Source organism: Ornithorhynchus anatinus, chromosome 5 (assembly GCF_004115215.2).
Source record: "Ornithorhynchus anatinus isolate Pmale09 chromosome 5, mOrnAna1.pri.v4, whole genome shotgun sequence".
Taxonomy (NCBI): Eukaryota; Metazoa; Chordata; class Mammalia; order Monotremata; family Ornithorhynchidae; genus Ornithorhynchus; species Ornithorhynchus anatinus.
In genome coordinates this window covers 16,298,073-16,314,013 of record NC_041732.1, presented here as the reverse complement: position 1 = coordinate 16,314,013, position 15,941 = coordinate 16,298,073, and the positions used below count along the sequence as shown (strand labels likewise).

The following is a 15,941-nucleotide window of genomic DNA, read 5'->3' as shown; positions in this document are numbered from 1 at the left end:
AGTCAAGTGATCAATGGTGTTTGTTTAGTGCTCTGTCTGCCCAGTTCGAGCCAGTGATAATCATTCCACAGATAATCTCCTTCCACTGCCTTCGACAGCCATGAGCCTGCTCTCTGTGTGACAGAGAAGCAGCATGGCTCAGTGGAAAGAGCACGGGCTTGGGAGTCAGAGATCATGGGTTTGAATCCTGACTCTGCCACGTGTCTGCTGTGTGACTGTGGACAAGTCACTTAACTTCTCTGTGCCTCAGTTACCTCATCTGTAAAATGGGGATTAAAATGTGAGCCCCACGTGGGACAACCTGATTACCCTGTATCTACCCCAGCACTTAGAACAGTGCTCTGCACATAGTAAGCGCTTAACAAATACCAAATACCAACAGCGCGAGACTCTTCACATCATATTAGCTGGTCGTTGATATGTAAAACCAGTTGCATGGTGGGAGAACCGCTGGTGGTGGATGAATTTGTCAAAATAAGTAGGCCTTCCCTGACACATCTCCATTTGGTTCCCCTCTGCAGGGCCTTCCTGGACCACGGGCTATTAAGATAGAGCAGGGGAACACGACAAGAAACTTTCTTCATTTCTATTCAGCAACATAAAACTTACAGCTGCTAAAATGAAATGTGGCAAAAAATTAACCTGCTTTCAGTAGCTTAATACACCATGACTGGTGGTAAGCCTGGACAGAAAAAAATGTAAAAGGAGATTTACTGATTATAATTAGACATTTCAAATTAAAGACCTCAAAATGACTCTATCGACAGTCCAAAAGTTAAAACTCACTGTACCTCTTTTCCTCTAATTGTTAAAAGAAGGGAGAGTGGTTAACAGATGCATAAACTTTTTATATGTTTCCAAAGCATATTCCAGCTTTACTAATAATGCACGCCTGTCACAAATTTGCTTGGAGGATCGATATCCGTTCCAACCTTAGCCAACTGAAATGTGGGAAGTCATGTTTCAGATTACAGTTCTCAGTTCATGCTGCGGACATGGAGCATATTTAGCCATGGAAAAATCTAGCGGCAAGCCACATGCACACATATAGGTACATCAGCGAGTCATTGGATGGTGTTAATTCAGAGCTTACTGGGTGCAGACCATGAACTAAGAATTTGGGAAACTATAATACAACAAAGTTAGTAGACACTTTCCCTCCCTGCAAGGAGCTTACAGTCTAGAGGGGTAGACTGTGAAGTGAATATAAATAATTGATCATATATATTGTAAAGTTATGTACATGATAGCGCCATCATTCCTCTTCCTTAGGAGACTTCTCCCATCCTGTATAGGTACTTGCCCCATGACACTGAGCATGTCTACGGCAATAATAGAACCTCATTAGGCTGCCTGAAAAAGGTGGGGAAGTGGGTGGGTGGGAGAACCAATGGCTTTTCCTAATTTCTAGGCCCCTGTCCCATCAGATGTGTGTGTAGGAAGATTTTGCAGTCAGCCGTGGCATGTGGCTGGAGAAGCCTAGCTGGTTTTTCACATTGCCATTGATAAGATTTCCACTGAAACAGCTGGTCTGGTGATTTCTGTTCATCTCTTTAATAATAACAATAACAATAGTCACTGTGGTATTTGTTAAAGGCATACTTTGTGCCAAGAACTGCAGTACGTGCATGAAGAAGCATCATAGCCTAGTGGAGAGAGGATGGGATTGGGAGTCGGAGGACCTAGGTTATAATCCCAGCCCCATCACACATCTGCTGTTTGACCTTGGGCAAGACACTTAACTTCTCTAGGCATCACCTGCCTCATCTGAAAATGGGGATTAAGACTGTGAGCCCTATGTGGGTTATGGACTGTGTCCAACTTGATTATCTACCCCAGCACTTATTGACAGTGTTTGATACATAGTAGGTGCTTAGCAAATATCATAAAGACAAAAAAAGCTCTGGAGTAGATACAAGATAATCAGTTCCTGTTCCACATGGAGGTCATAGTGTAATTAGACATTTCACAGTAGATTTTTCAGATGAGGAAACCACGGCACAGAGAAGTTGACTGTCTTGTCTAAGGTCACACTACATGCAAGCTGTGGAAGTGGGTTTAGAACCCAAGTCTTATGACTCTCAAGCCCAATTTCTTTCCCCTAGGACACACTATGCCTTAATTCCCATTATTTCACTTCCATCTCCATTAGTCGTGAAAGTTACAGTAGAAAAGCTCCAGGTTTTGCAGGGCAATTGCAACCAGCTTCTCATCACCCACAAGATCTCACCAGATCAAGGCCTGCCTTCCCTCTTACCATGGTGACGTCAAGGAATTTGTGGTCCAAACAGTGTTTCTGACAAGGGTCTTTCTTCTCTCTGAGACCTGTGACTCTGCCTTCTCTCTGCTCACCTGGGGACCCAAGCACCTTTCCTATTTGGCTAACCATTGTTTTGTATTATCTTTAGAAAGAGCAGGACATAGTAGAAAGAGCATGGACCTGGGAGTCAGAACACTAAGTTCTAATTCCACTCTGCTACTTGTCTACTTTGTGATCCTGGACAAGTCACTTAGTTTATCTGTACCTCAGTTTTCTCATCTGTAAAATAGGGATTAAATACTTGTTCTCCCTCCTACTTAGACTGTGAGCCCCCTTTGGGTCATGGACAGTGACCAATCTGGTTAACTTGTATCTACCCTAGTGCTTAAAACAGTGTTTGTACACATAGTAAGCACTTAATGATCATAATACTGATTAATAATTACTTTGCACCCCTTTTTCCTTCATTAATCAAGGTGACTGAGAAAACTGTCAAAAAAACACATATGATCTGGAAAATATTGCTAGAATCCACTGAAACTCTTTCCTTCCTGAGATCAAAATTGGGGTTGCATTGCTGGACAACACCAAAATTGGGTTGACCACTCCCTGTTCGATATTGTCTTAGGAAGATCTGGAATTAAAAATTCTCACCACAATGCAGTTGAGAGTTTAGTGAAAGCCTGATGACTGTGGCTGAGCCAGGCTCCCAAACAAGAAAATGATCAAAATCCACAATTAATGAGCAACAAGAATGGGGAAAATGAAAAAAAAAAAAACCACAACAGAAAATACTACAGTCAAGGTATTCTTAACATCTACTGAGGTTTAGGGTCACAAGAGTCAAGTTGTGGATGTGATTAGCAGAAGTCAGATGCCATGTCCTAGATGAGGCAAAAAGACAGAATCTAGGATATGGTTTAAGGCAAGAGAAGCTGTGTGGCCTAGTGGACAGAGCATGGGCCTGGAAGTCAAAAGGATCTGGGCTTTAATCCTGGATCTCCCACTTGTCTGTTGTGTGTGACCTTGGGCAAGTCATTTCAGTTCTCTGTGCCTCAGAAACCTCATCTGTAAAATGGGGATTAAGACCGTGATTCCCAAGTGGGACACAGACTGCATCCAAACTGAATAGCTTGCATCTATCACAGCATTTAGTACCATGCCTAGCAAATAGTAAGTGCTTAACAAATACCATTAAAAAAAACTCAAATTAAGAGAATGACCAAGTTTATATGCACAAGCACTTCTGAGGAGGTAGGTTGTTGGGAAGCAGCGTGGCTCAGTGGAAAGAGCATGGGCTTGGGAGTCAGAGGTCATGGGTTCGAATCCTAGCTCTGCCACACAGCTGTGTGACTGTGGGCAAGTTACTTAACTTCTCTGGGCCTCAGTTACCTCATCTGTAAAATGGGGATGAAGACTGTGAACCTCATGTGGGACAACCTGATTACCCTGTATCTACCCTAGTGCTTAGAACTGTGCTAATAATAATAATGTTGGTATTTGTTAAGCGCTTACTATGTGCCGAGCACTGTTCTAAGCGCAGCTAACAGGCAGTTCCCAGCTGTCTGATTTTATATTGTTCTGCCCTCTAGAGAACTCAGCTCCACTACTGACAGAGAATTCGGCCTCTTCCAAGATGCTCCAAACAATTCTGTTAGGGGTGGCTACCTCTTCCACCTGGCCTGGGGCTTTACTGTCTAACAAATACATTTGAAATATGATTTGATAAATTCACAGATGAGGGGTTCATAATTGATCACCAACTCTATTGTACTATACTCTCCCGAGCGCTTAGTGTAGCATTCTGCACACAGCAATCCTACATACAGCAAGTCCATACAATTGATGATTCATTGATTGATTGAGGGGAAAATTAAGTCAAAGTCAGTCATTGCATAGTTCTTTCAAGGTATTCTGCCACATCTTGGAGTGAAAAGAAACAACACTGAGGTTGCTCCAGGAAGCAAAAGGTGATTAGGGCTTTTTTCTTTTGGCATCTGTTAAGTGCTTACTATGTGCTTGGCACTGTACAAAGTGTTGGGGTGGAAATGAGCTAATCAGATTGGACACAGTCCATGTTGCTCATGGGGCTCACAGTCTTAATCTCCATTTTACAGACGAAGGAAGTGAAGCCCAGAGAAGTTAAGTGACTTGTCCAAGGTCCCAGAGCAGACAAGTGGCAGTGCTGGGATTAGAAGGCAGGTCCTTCTGTCTCCTAGGTCTGTACACTAGAATCATTTTATTCCAACATATTAATGTCTTTTATTCATATTACTGTCTGCCTTCCCCTCTAGACTGTATGCTTGTTATAAGCAGGGACTATATCTGCTAATTCTGTTATAATGTACTTTTCCAAGTGCTTAGAACAATGTTCTGCACATAGTAAGTACTCAATAAATATGTTTGATTGACTGCTTTAAAAGTGGAGAAAAGAAAAGAGCCATAAACTGTGGATGAGAAAGAATAGACTTGATTCGATGGCAGATTAGGTGTGGGGAAATGAATAAGACAAAAGAGATGGCTACACAGGGGACTTGTTGACAGTGATTGGAAACACTGAAAGAGGAAAGAGGAGGCATTTTGAGGCCCTTCAGCAGGTTTTATGACTGTGACCTTGCTATTGTGTTTCTAAACCTCGTAATCCCCTTTTCTGCACTAACGTAGTCAAGCTACTTCATCCTAGGAGAGGCAGAGTATAACTCTCCAGTGGTGAAAAACAGAAAATCAGATTTTCATAGAAATCAATATAGCATTGTGCTTCTGATAAAGGAGAATACTGTCTAAAAATGAGCAATAAATAAGCTTGTATCTATGTTAGAGCTTAGTACAGTGCCTGGCACATAGTAAGCACAACCAATACTACAATTGTCATTATTATTATCATTATTATTAAGGGTGAGATAACCCAAGAGGAGAAATTAGACGAGTATTCTGAGATGATAGTCTTCTACAGCACCCCTTCAACATACTCATTTTGGATTTTAGGATCGCGATTCAGAGGTTTCTGCTTCAAAATCATCCGCAATGGCAAGAATCTTGGTGAGAAGAGAGGATAGTCTTATTTTTTGGAGGGCTTGGGTTTACAGCTTGCATTCCATATTTTTGCTAGAAATAAACCAATGCCAAGAGCCTATTTAACAAGTCATTTTCTAGATCTAAGCAGGAGAGCCTTGGATGTAATTTTCATTTCCTGCCTGCATGATGCCTTTGGCCCTTAGGGTGTATTCATTCACTAAGGCTTTTAATGTTAGGGAGAAATTGCCAGGTCTGATTGCGATGGCAACTTGCACTCAAATTGTAAGAACTCTACAGTGGATATGCCATTTGCTTTTAACACCCTGTTTTGACAGCATGTCTTGCATTTGGCAAACATGTGCAATTTGGAAATGTCAATGAAGAACAACTTTAGGAGGAAACACTCAAGTGTTTGTAGGTAGTAGTGTCACCCAACTGTAGTGTCGGTATGAAATGTTCCTTCCTTCATTCATTCAATAGTATTTATAGAGCGCTTACTGTGTGCCGAACACTGTCCTTAGCACTTAGGAGAGTACAATATGCCAATAACTAATCCACGAGAGAAGGAATGGTAAGGTGGGCCAAATTGAAATAACACTGCTTACACGTGGAAACAGGGGCTGCCTGTCCAGCCACCAGAAAGAAGGTCCTATGGAGCCCTAGCGATTTCATGAATCAGTCCATCAATGGATAGTATTTGTTATCAATAAATCAATCAGCAGTATTTGTTGAGAGCTTATTTGAGAATTTAAGACTGAAGATCTAAAATTCCCCAGTTCAATCCCTGGTTTCAGTAGGTTGCTCCTGAGAAGTAGCCTGGCCTAGTGGATAGAGCACAGTACTGGTAGTCAGAAGGCCCTGGGTTTTAATCCTCACTCCAAATCTGTCTGTTGTGTGACTGGGGGTGAGTCACTTCATTTCTCTGTGCCTAATCTGTAAAATGAGGATTAAAACTGTGAGCTCCATGTGGGACAGGGACTGTGTTGAACTTGTTTACCTGGTGTCTATCCCAGCACATAGAATAACATTTGACATACAGTAAGCACTTAAATACCATCATTATTGGTATTATTATTACTATTATTGTGTGCATAGCACTGTTCTTAGTGCTTGGGAGAGTATGATACAATAGAATAAGCAGACATGTTCCCTGCCCATAAAGAGCTTACAGTCTAGAAATTGTCTGAGAGATAGACAGTAATATGAACAAATAAGTAATTAAAAACATACTTTAAAGAAATGTACATAAGTGCTGTGGGATTGGAGGTGGGGTGAATAACAAATATCCAAAGGTCACAGATCCAAGAACAGAGATGATGTGAAAAGGGAGAGTGAGCCAGGGAAAAGAGGGTTAATCAGGGAAGGCCTTGTGGAGAAGATGAAACCTTTGTTGAGTGTTTACTCTATGCAGAGCACTGTATTAAGCACTAGGGAGAGTACAAGATAAAAAAACTTGGTAGACAAGTTCCTCACCCACAGTGACAGGGGACAGAGGGAAGAAAACCAAAGTGGAGAAGATGCTTCCCCAGCCTCCTCAGCAGCTCGTGAACTCACTAGGTTGTTATGAGCTTGCTGTGGGCAGGGAATATCTGTTTATTTTGTACTCTCTGAAGCACATAGTACAGTGCTCTGAACACTGTAAGCATTCGATAATTATGATTGAATGAGTGAATGAATGCCCCATTTGGGACCCTTCAGGTATTGGAAGAGGGAATCTGGGAGATAAACATTCAGGCTTTATCTTTTTGATGGTATTTGGTAAGTGCTTATTATATGCCAGGTCCTATTCTATGCACTGGAGTAGATGGGGCTCATTCCATTCCATGTGGGGCTCACTATCTTAATCCCCATTCTACATATAAAGGAACTAAACCACAGAGAAGTTAGGAGACTTGCCTAAGATCACACCATAGGCAAGTAGTGGAGTCAGAATTAGAATCCAGGTCCTCTGACTCCCCGGCCGGTGCTCTTTCTACTAAACTATGCTGCTTCTCCACTCCCAGATTGAGTAGCAAGTCAAACTGTCCTGTTCGTGATGCTGAAATGTGAGTTTAGAAATATGGTCATCCTTCTTTGAAGCTCTACGGAATCTCAAGAGTGGTAAAATGTGGATAGCCCACAAAATAAAATGTATTCCTTCCAGATTCTAAAGTGAAATACCATTATCTAAATCCTCCAGCTGCCAGAAAGGAACACTCCGGTCTGTCACTGTGCCTCCTTTTTCAAAATCACTATGTTATATTGATTTCTAAGAAAATCAGATTTTCTTTTATTCACCATTGTGGGGTTTATATTTTTTCTCTCCTAGGATGAAGGTGCTCGAAAAGGGGATTATGAAGCTTAGAAGCAGAGTAGCAGGGTCACTTATAACAAAAGAGATGCTAATAAATATTTGTTACACAAATACCATGAAAAAAGAGAAAAAAATTGCTATATTGGGAAGCAGCATTGCATAGCGGAAAGATCACTGGCTTGGGAGTCAGAGGTCCTGAGTTCTCCTTCCAACTCAGCCACTTGACAGCTGTTTGACGTTGGGGAAGTCATTCATCTGTTCTGTGACTCAGTTACCTCATCTGTAAAATGGGCATTTAATCCTCTTCCCTCCGACTTAGACAATAAGCCCCATGACAGTCAGTCAACTGTATCTATCGAGCACTTACAGTGGGCAGAGCACTGTACAATATAACTATACAACGTACAATATAACAATATATCAGACGTATTCCCAGTGGTACAGGACTATGGCTAATAGGATTATCTTGTATCTACCCGAGAGTTTAGTACAATGCCAGGCACATAGTAAGCAGTTAAAGAGCCCGGGCTTGGGAGTCAGAGGTCATGGGTTCGAATCCCAGCTCTGCCGCTTGTCAGCTGTGTGACTGTGGGCAAGTCACTTCACTTCTCTGTGCCTCAGTTACCTCATCTGTAAAATGGGGATTAAAACTGTGAACCCCTCATGGGACAACCTGATCATCCTGTATCTACCCAGTGCTTAGAACAGTTCTCTGCACATAGTAAGCACTTAACAAATACCAATATTATTATTACTTAAATACCATAAAAAAATCAAAGAGCCTCAATTCAATTGATAGGTTTTCATCTATTATTCTGATGGCAGAGCATCATAAACTAGAAAAAACTACTCAAGAAACCATCTATTAAACTAAGTTGACACTCAATCATTCATTATTGAGTGCTTACTGTGTGTAGAGCACTGTACTAAGTGCATGACATCACTTGGGGCTGTATCTACACTCCACAGTGTATGTTAATCAAAGATGAGTGTTTTTGGAGTCCCAATCTGTCTTGAACCAGCTTGTTTTTATTGTCCACAAAGGGGAAAAAACCACCAAACAGCAGCAGATAGCAGAAAGCCCCTTCCACTAATATAGCCCCCTTCTTGGGGAAGCCAATTATTAGAGATGCTTTCTCAGTTAATTTGCATTACAAAAGAATGCAGGAAATGCCAAATAGTTTCAAACCAATGGTCCATCTAGCCTCGCATTCTTAGCCTGGTGGGCAGTGATTGTGAGAGGCTTGGTTCCCCTGAAGGAAAGTGTTTGCGAAGGTTGAGATACCAAGAGGCATAGCCCCAAAACTTCTCACTATACCTCAGTCTTTTTTACCTCCCCCAACTTCTAGCCCACGCCCTGTCTCTGGCCCTACCTCCTCATATCTGACAAAACTGCACTCCCCCTTCACAGTCTTATTGAAGACACATCTCCTCCAAAAGGCCTTTCCTGACTAAGCTCTCCTTTCCTCTTCTGCCACTTCCTTTTGCATGCCCTGACTTGCTACTTTTATTCATCCCCGCTCCGGGTCCCGCAGCACTTTTGTACATCTCTGCAATTACTTATATTAATGTCTGTCTACTCCTCGCTACTGTAAACTCGTTATGGGCAGTAAATGTGTCTGTTGTTATAGTGTACTCTCCCAAGCTCTTAGTACAGTGCTTTACACATAGTTAAGTCTCAATGAATACAACTGAATAAACGAATTAATGAACCCTCTTGAGGCAATGTGATTTGTTTCTAGCAATACTTCTCTTTACACAGAGATGTAGCATATCCTAGTGGAAAGCTCATGGACCCGGGAGTCAGAGTACCTGAGTTCTAATCTCCGTTCTACCAACTACTTGCTGTGTAACCAAGTCACTTAACTCATCTGGACCTCAGTTTTGTCAACTGTAAAATGGCGATTAAACCCTATTCTCTCCTACTTAGAGCATGAGCCTCATGTGGCACAGGGGCTTCATCCTACCTGATAAACTTGCATCTACCCCATCGCTTAGAATAGTGCTTGACACACAATAAGTGCTTAACAAATACCATACGATGAGTTTTAACCCACAGGAAAATATCTTGAGATGGCTCTCCATTTTCCTTCTGTTTGCTGGAATCATCATTTTGCAGCTGTTCATTCATCTGAACAGTACCTTTTTTTTCCCCTAAGTTATGGCACATAAACACAACCAACATGCAAAAATATGACAATTGCCCTAACTATAGAAGTTTCCCTAATAGAGCCAGGAAAAATAGAACTCCTGAACCTAAACACTCTAAACTATAAATTTGGGGTGGGTAGGGGATGTGTCTACTGACTCTGCTATATTGTACTTTTCCAAGCGCTTAGTCAGTGGTCTGCACCATGAAAGCACTTAATACAATGTGATTGATTGATGGCACATCCATTGAGATCCACCTCTAGACTACAAGCTCGTGTGGGCAAGGAACATGTCTACAACAACCAACTCTGTTATATTGTATATAATGGCATTTGTCAAGTGCTTCCTACGTACTAGGCACTGCCTTAAGCGCTAGGGTAGATAAAAGCTAATCAGGTTGGACTCAATCTGTTGTCCCACATGGGGCTCACAGCCTAAATCCCCATTTTACAAACAAGGTAAATGAGGGCCAGAGAAGTTAAATTCTTGTTTCATAAAATTGCTAGGATCACAGTCACTAGTATGGCAGCATGTTGTGGCCTCAACAGTTTGGGATGCTAAAATAAATCAAGTTGCAACCAGTGAGAAGCACAGTGGATTAGTGGAAAAAGCACAGGCTTTGGAGTCAGAGGTTGTGGGTTCTAATCCCAGCTCTGCCACTTGTCAGGGGTGTGACCTTAGGCAAGTCACTTAACTTCTCTGTGCCTCAGTTAGGGGGATTAAGACTCTGAGCCCCACAAGGGACAACCTGATCAGAACAACTGACAGTCCCAGTGCTTAGAAGAGTGCTTGGTTCATAGTAACCTCTTAACAAATACCATTATTATTATTATAAGCACTTAATATAGTGCTTGGCACACAAACACTTAACAAATACCGTCATCATTAATAAACCAGTAGCTCAACTTAATGAATAGTTTAAGTACCTCAGGCACTCTTGTACAATCAGAAGTTCCCAAAGTTTAGTCCATGGCAACCAGTGATTCCTAAATGTCTTTCCATAAATTGAAATATATAACTTTTTATAGTAGGAATATTTCATTTAACTGAATTTTTAACAGCAAATCACTTCCTACAATGCACAAACCTGCATTTCTCCATATGAAAATTTCTATTTTTTCCTCAATGAAATAAGTAGTCATTCCAACTCAATATATTTTAGTTAGCATCTTGGTCAGTATTAACATAGGCTAGAATTAATCCCACCTATTGGATTTTTCTAATTATTTCTAGACATCATTCATATCCTGTGGCAAATGCAGTCAATATTTGCCACAGTCATTAGGGGGATCAGTTATAGTAATAGTAATAATAATGGTATTTAAGTGCTTACTATGCACCAGCCACTGAATTGGGTGGTAGCGCTGGGGTGGATACAAACAAATTGGGTTGAACATAGTCTCTGTCCCACATGGAGGTCACAACCTTAATCCCCATTTTACAGATTAGGTAAATGAGGATAAGAGAAGTAAAGTGACTTACCCAAAGTCACACAGCAGACACATAGCAGAGCTGGAATTAGAACCCAGGTTCTTTTGATTCCTAGGCCCATGCTCTTTCCACTAGGCCATGCTGCTCCTCTATAACAATATGTAGTGACCATATCCTAGGCCATTTTACACATATGTCATCCACAGTTGATAGAGAATACACTACACTTACCTGCTTTTCACAATGTTTTCCTGTAAAACTTTCTTTTTGAAGCATCCTGATTCCTCAATAAAACAACTTTCACCTTTCTCCTTACAAAACTTTTTCCACCTACTGTTCAGAACATTATCTTTCAAGTCATTTTTCTAATTTGAGTCCAAGGAATACACATTCTCTCAATTTGGGTACGTCAAAATGGAAAGCAGTAATGAATGCTGAATTGTACTTTCCAAGTGCTTAGTTCAGTGCTGTGCACACAGTAAGCACTGAGGATGAATGAATGCTGTGTTCAATGAGAGTATTATATTCTCTGAAGTGCTTAGTACAGTGCTCTGCACACAGTAAGCACTCAATATAACTGAATGAATGAATGATAGGTACTTAAGATATAGTAAACTGACAACTGCAATCAGCTGAATCCGGAGAACACTGGTGACATTCATGTCAATACAATAGGAAGTTTAGAGGCAAAATAAATTCCTTAGACAGAGTTTCATGATATCACAAGTGAATGCTGTTTTAGTCCTGAATGTAAATAGCTAGGACATCTAAAAGAGCTCGGCAGGTAGGTGTCTTAATCCTGGCAAACTGGAATGAGCACATCCAACTCTGTTCTTAATTTATTTTTAATACTGTAGACAGAAATGCAAATCTAGGCCAATTTCTGGAAAAGTTCCTTTCTATTCAAAGTTATATTTTACCAACAAAACAGAACCAGTAAGTAGACTGAAGAAACCATACATATTTGCAGGAACCAGTTCTGGGTGATCATCCCAAAGCAACTCCCTACATCACATCACACCCAGGCTCTGGGGCAGTAAGCGCCATACTCCATCTACAATTTCCACATTTCTACATGGCCCGATTCCCATATTCCTTAAAGACCTTCCATCTTGGCCAGAAGCTACCTTACACTGAATGGATAGTGCTGAGTTGTTGCTTGGCTTCCCCACTGCCTGTTATCCAAAGAATACAGAATTTTACCAATTTCTGAAATGACCAATTAGACTGAAAACTCTCATAAGAGAAAACTCTCATAAGGGGCACGACCTTCATTTCTATTTTACTGTACTCCCCCATATAGTTAGCACAATGCTTGGCACACAGTAGGTGCTCAATAAATATTACTTACGATGATGATGACTATGGGATACCAGAATGGAAAATTTAAAATCCACAGAATGCATCTTTCAGAGTGGGAGAGAGAACATACCCAATTCCAACTTTGCCACTTTTCTTTGGTGAGAAGGAAGAAACTTCTTTAATTTCCTGACTCACAGCTATGTGTGTTGAGAAAATAATCACATTTAGCTGAGGGGGGAAGAAAATAATCCCCAGCTCTCAGAGGATCGAGTGCATAAGTGTTGGTATCAATCAATCAGTGGAATTTATTGAGTGACTGCTGTGTGTTGTCTGGTGTGGTCCTTTGGGTAGACATCCAGCTAAATGATGAATACTTTCTCATACAGACTATAGATAATATGTAGATTTCAGTTTTCCAAGTACATAGCAAGAATTCCTACAAATTTAAAGGCCTAAATCAATGGTACTTATGTTGTAATAGCTCTTGGGAGAGTACGATAAATGCAGAAGACAGTCTCTATCCTTGTGACGTTTACAATCTAACAGGGGAGAGTGAGACAGAGGTAAATTATACACAGTGGGAACAAGAGTGAGGACAACTGTTGGTAGCTGAATTATAGCAGGATAAATGGAAAAATGAAGTACAAGTGCTAAGTATAGATGGAGAGGACTCAAGAGAACTGGCAACTTGAGAAAGAGCAGATATATCAGAAAATGCCTCCTATGGTGGGGTTTCAATAAGGCTTTGATAAAAGGGAGAGCTGTGATGTGGAGGTTCTGGGGGATAGAGGGGCAGGTGGAGTTCCCGGCAGGAGGACTACAAGTGCTTAGTACAGTGCTCTGCCCACAGTAAACACTCAATAAATACAATTGAAGTTAACCAGCTCTTGATCATTCATTCATTCATTCATTCATTCATTCAATAGTATTTATTGAGCGCTTACTATGTGCAGAGCACTGTACTAAGCACTTGGGATGAACAAGTCGGCAACAGATAGAGACAGTCCCTGCCGTTTGACGGGCTTACAGTCTAATCGGGGGAGACGGACAGACGAGAACAATGGCAATAAACAGAATCAAGGGGAAGAACATCTCGTAAAGACAATGGCAACTAAATAGAATCAAGGCAATGTACAATTCATTAACAAAATAAATAGGGTAACGAAAATATATACAGTTGAGATCAACTATCAATCAATGGCATTTACTGAGCACTTACCATGAACAGAGCACTGTAATAAGCATTTGGGAGAGTACAAACAACAGACAACAGAGTTGGTAGAGATGGTCCCTGCCATCAAGAATTTACAGCCTAAGATAGAACTGACACTAGAATCCTGATCTGATTAACAGTAGTCTTTCCACTGGATCAACAGCATGAGAAAAAAAGGGGTAGCTATTATTTTTATCAAATGCTGGTGAGCCATTTCCATTTCACAGAGACTCTACGGATACATTTTCTCCTGACCGTACTATCTTCTCCCATAATCTGTAACCTTGCTAATGGTTCTTCCATTATCACTGCTATGGTCTTTTACCACCTAGCTGCTGGTCTGCCTCTTCCAGATTTTCCCTGGACTTTTCCTAGCATTAGTGTCTTTTCCAGACAATTAGTCCTCCTGATGATGTGTCCAAAATATGCTAATCCAAGTCATTCGGCCTTCCAAAGACCACATTGGCTTAATGTGCTCCAAAACCCATTTGTTTATTTTTTGGGCAGTCCACGGTTATTTGTAAAAGCCTTCTCCAATACCACATTTCAAAATAATCGATGATTCATTCATTCATTCAATCGTATTTATTGAGCGCTTACTATGTGCAGACCACTGTACTAAGCACTTGGAATGGACAATTTGGCAACAGATAGAGACCATCCCTGCCCATTGAGGGACTCACAGTCTAATCGGGGGAGACAGAAGGACAAAAACAAGACAACTTAATCCCCATAAATAGAATCAAGGGGATGGACACCTCATTAACAAAATAAATAAGGTGATAAAAATCTATATAAATGAGCACAGTGCTGAAGGGAGGGGAAGGGAGAGGGGGAGGAGCTGAGGGAATCATACTTATGGAGCACTTACTGTGTGCAAAGCAGTGTACTAAGCACTGGGGAGAATACGATAAAACAATTAACGGACACATTCCCTTCCCACGACGAGCTTAGAGCCTAGAGGGGGAGGCAGATATTAAAATAAATAAATTTCAGGTGAGTACCTAAGTGCTGCAGGGCTTGGAAGGGGGAACCCAGGTCCCATGACGGCCAGACCTGATGCTCTGTCTATCCTGTTTTTTCACTGTCCAACTTCCGGAGCCATACATTGTCACTGGAAATACCACAGAATGGACAGTTTGTATTTTTGTGGTAATTGTTATAACAAAACATACTGAACTTTTTTATGAGTGGAGGGCTGTAAACTGAATGATGTTTTAGAGAGCTAAGCTGTGAGCTAAGCTAAGGCATGACAAAGATTCTTGGGGGCGGTGAGCCAAAACAAGTGAGGATGCTGCTACAGTATGTTCAGGGTCCACACTAGGATGGTTGCCATTTTCATGAAGAGAAAGAAGTGGATCTGCGAAATGGGGTGGAGAAAAATAAGCACACAGGATTTAGTGTCATGCTTTTCAAATAAAATTAAAAGTGTAAAGAAGAAATAAAATTTAGAAGAAAACAGAATATACCAAGAAAACTACTAACCATTCAGTAAGCACTCCTTTCAGGATGTTCACCGTTTTCTCCCAGTTTGGAAGAATGGATTCTGTCTAATGACAATAAAGACGAGAGTAACTCAAAGTTATTTCAATCACTTTCTCCAACTTTCAGTTGTCCTTTGAGGAAAATGAGTATGAAATAAAGTTTAGCATGGTGAAAATATGAATCTTGAAAATAATTACTTTATTTGCAATTTATACCTTATTATAATCATTACAATGGATTATCGAGCAGTAAAGTCCCAATTTGGAGTTTTTAATATATACACACATAATAATAATAATGGTACATAAGTGCCAAGCTCTGTTCTAAGCACTGGGGTAGAAACAAGTTAATTGGGGTTCGGGATTATTACACATATACACGAACACCTTGATTGCCAAGCTGTTTCACTTGCAAATTGCTAATATCGTTTCAATTGCAAAGTAGAAGCAAAAACTTTCCTCTGTACATCGGCATAAGTGATCAAAAAGAATGATATACAATCTTAGCTTTGGAAACTCCACGTGTTCCATTAACCATTTTTAAAATAGAAAATCCTAGAAAATCCAAACTGTTCCCCAAGGGAAATGCAGTCGTTCCATTTTAAAGAGTCCATGATCTGTTTACTCTCCAAACCCTTACTGAAGGCATATCTTTTCCAGAGGCCTTCCCTGATTAAGTCCCTCTTCCTCTTCTCCCATTCCCTTCTGCATTTCCATGACTTGCTCTCTCTGATCTTCCCCCCTCCCAGCCCCACAGCACTTATGTACAGATCTGTAATATACTTATTTACA

General features: G+C 40.8%; 1 long non-coding RNA gene across 1 annotated transcript in view; it reads right to left on the bottom strand.

The window, feature by feature from the left end:
- The window catches only part of LOC114812291, a 30,508-nt gene extending 15,253 nt beyond the window's left edge, over window positions 1-15,255 (bottom strand). The window contains exon 1 of the long non-coding RNA XR_003759955.2: window positions 15,151-15,255. This is a non-coding gene — a long non-coding RNA (uncharacterized LOC114812291). The remainder of the gene's footprint in view (window positions 1-15,150) is intronic.
- Window positions 15,256-15,941: the final 686 nt, after the last annotated feature.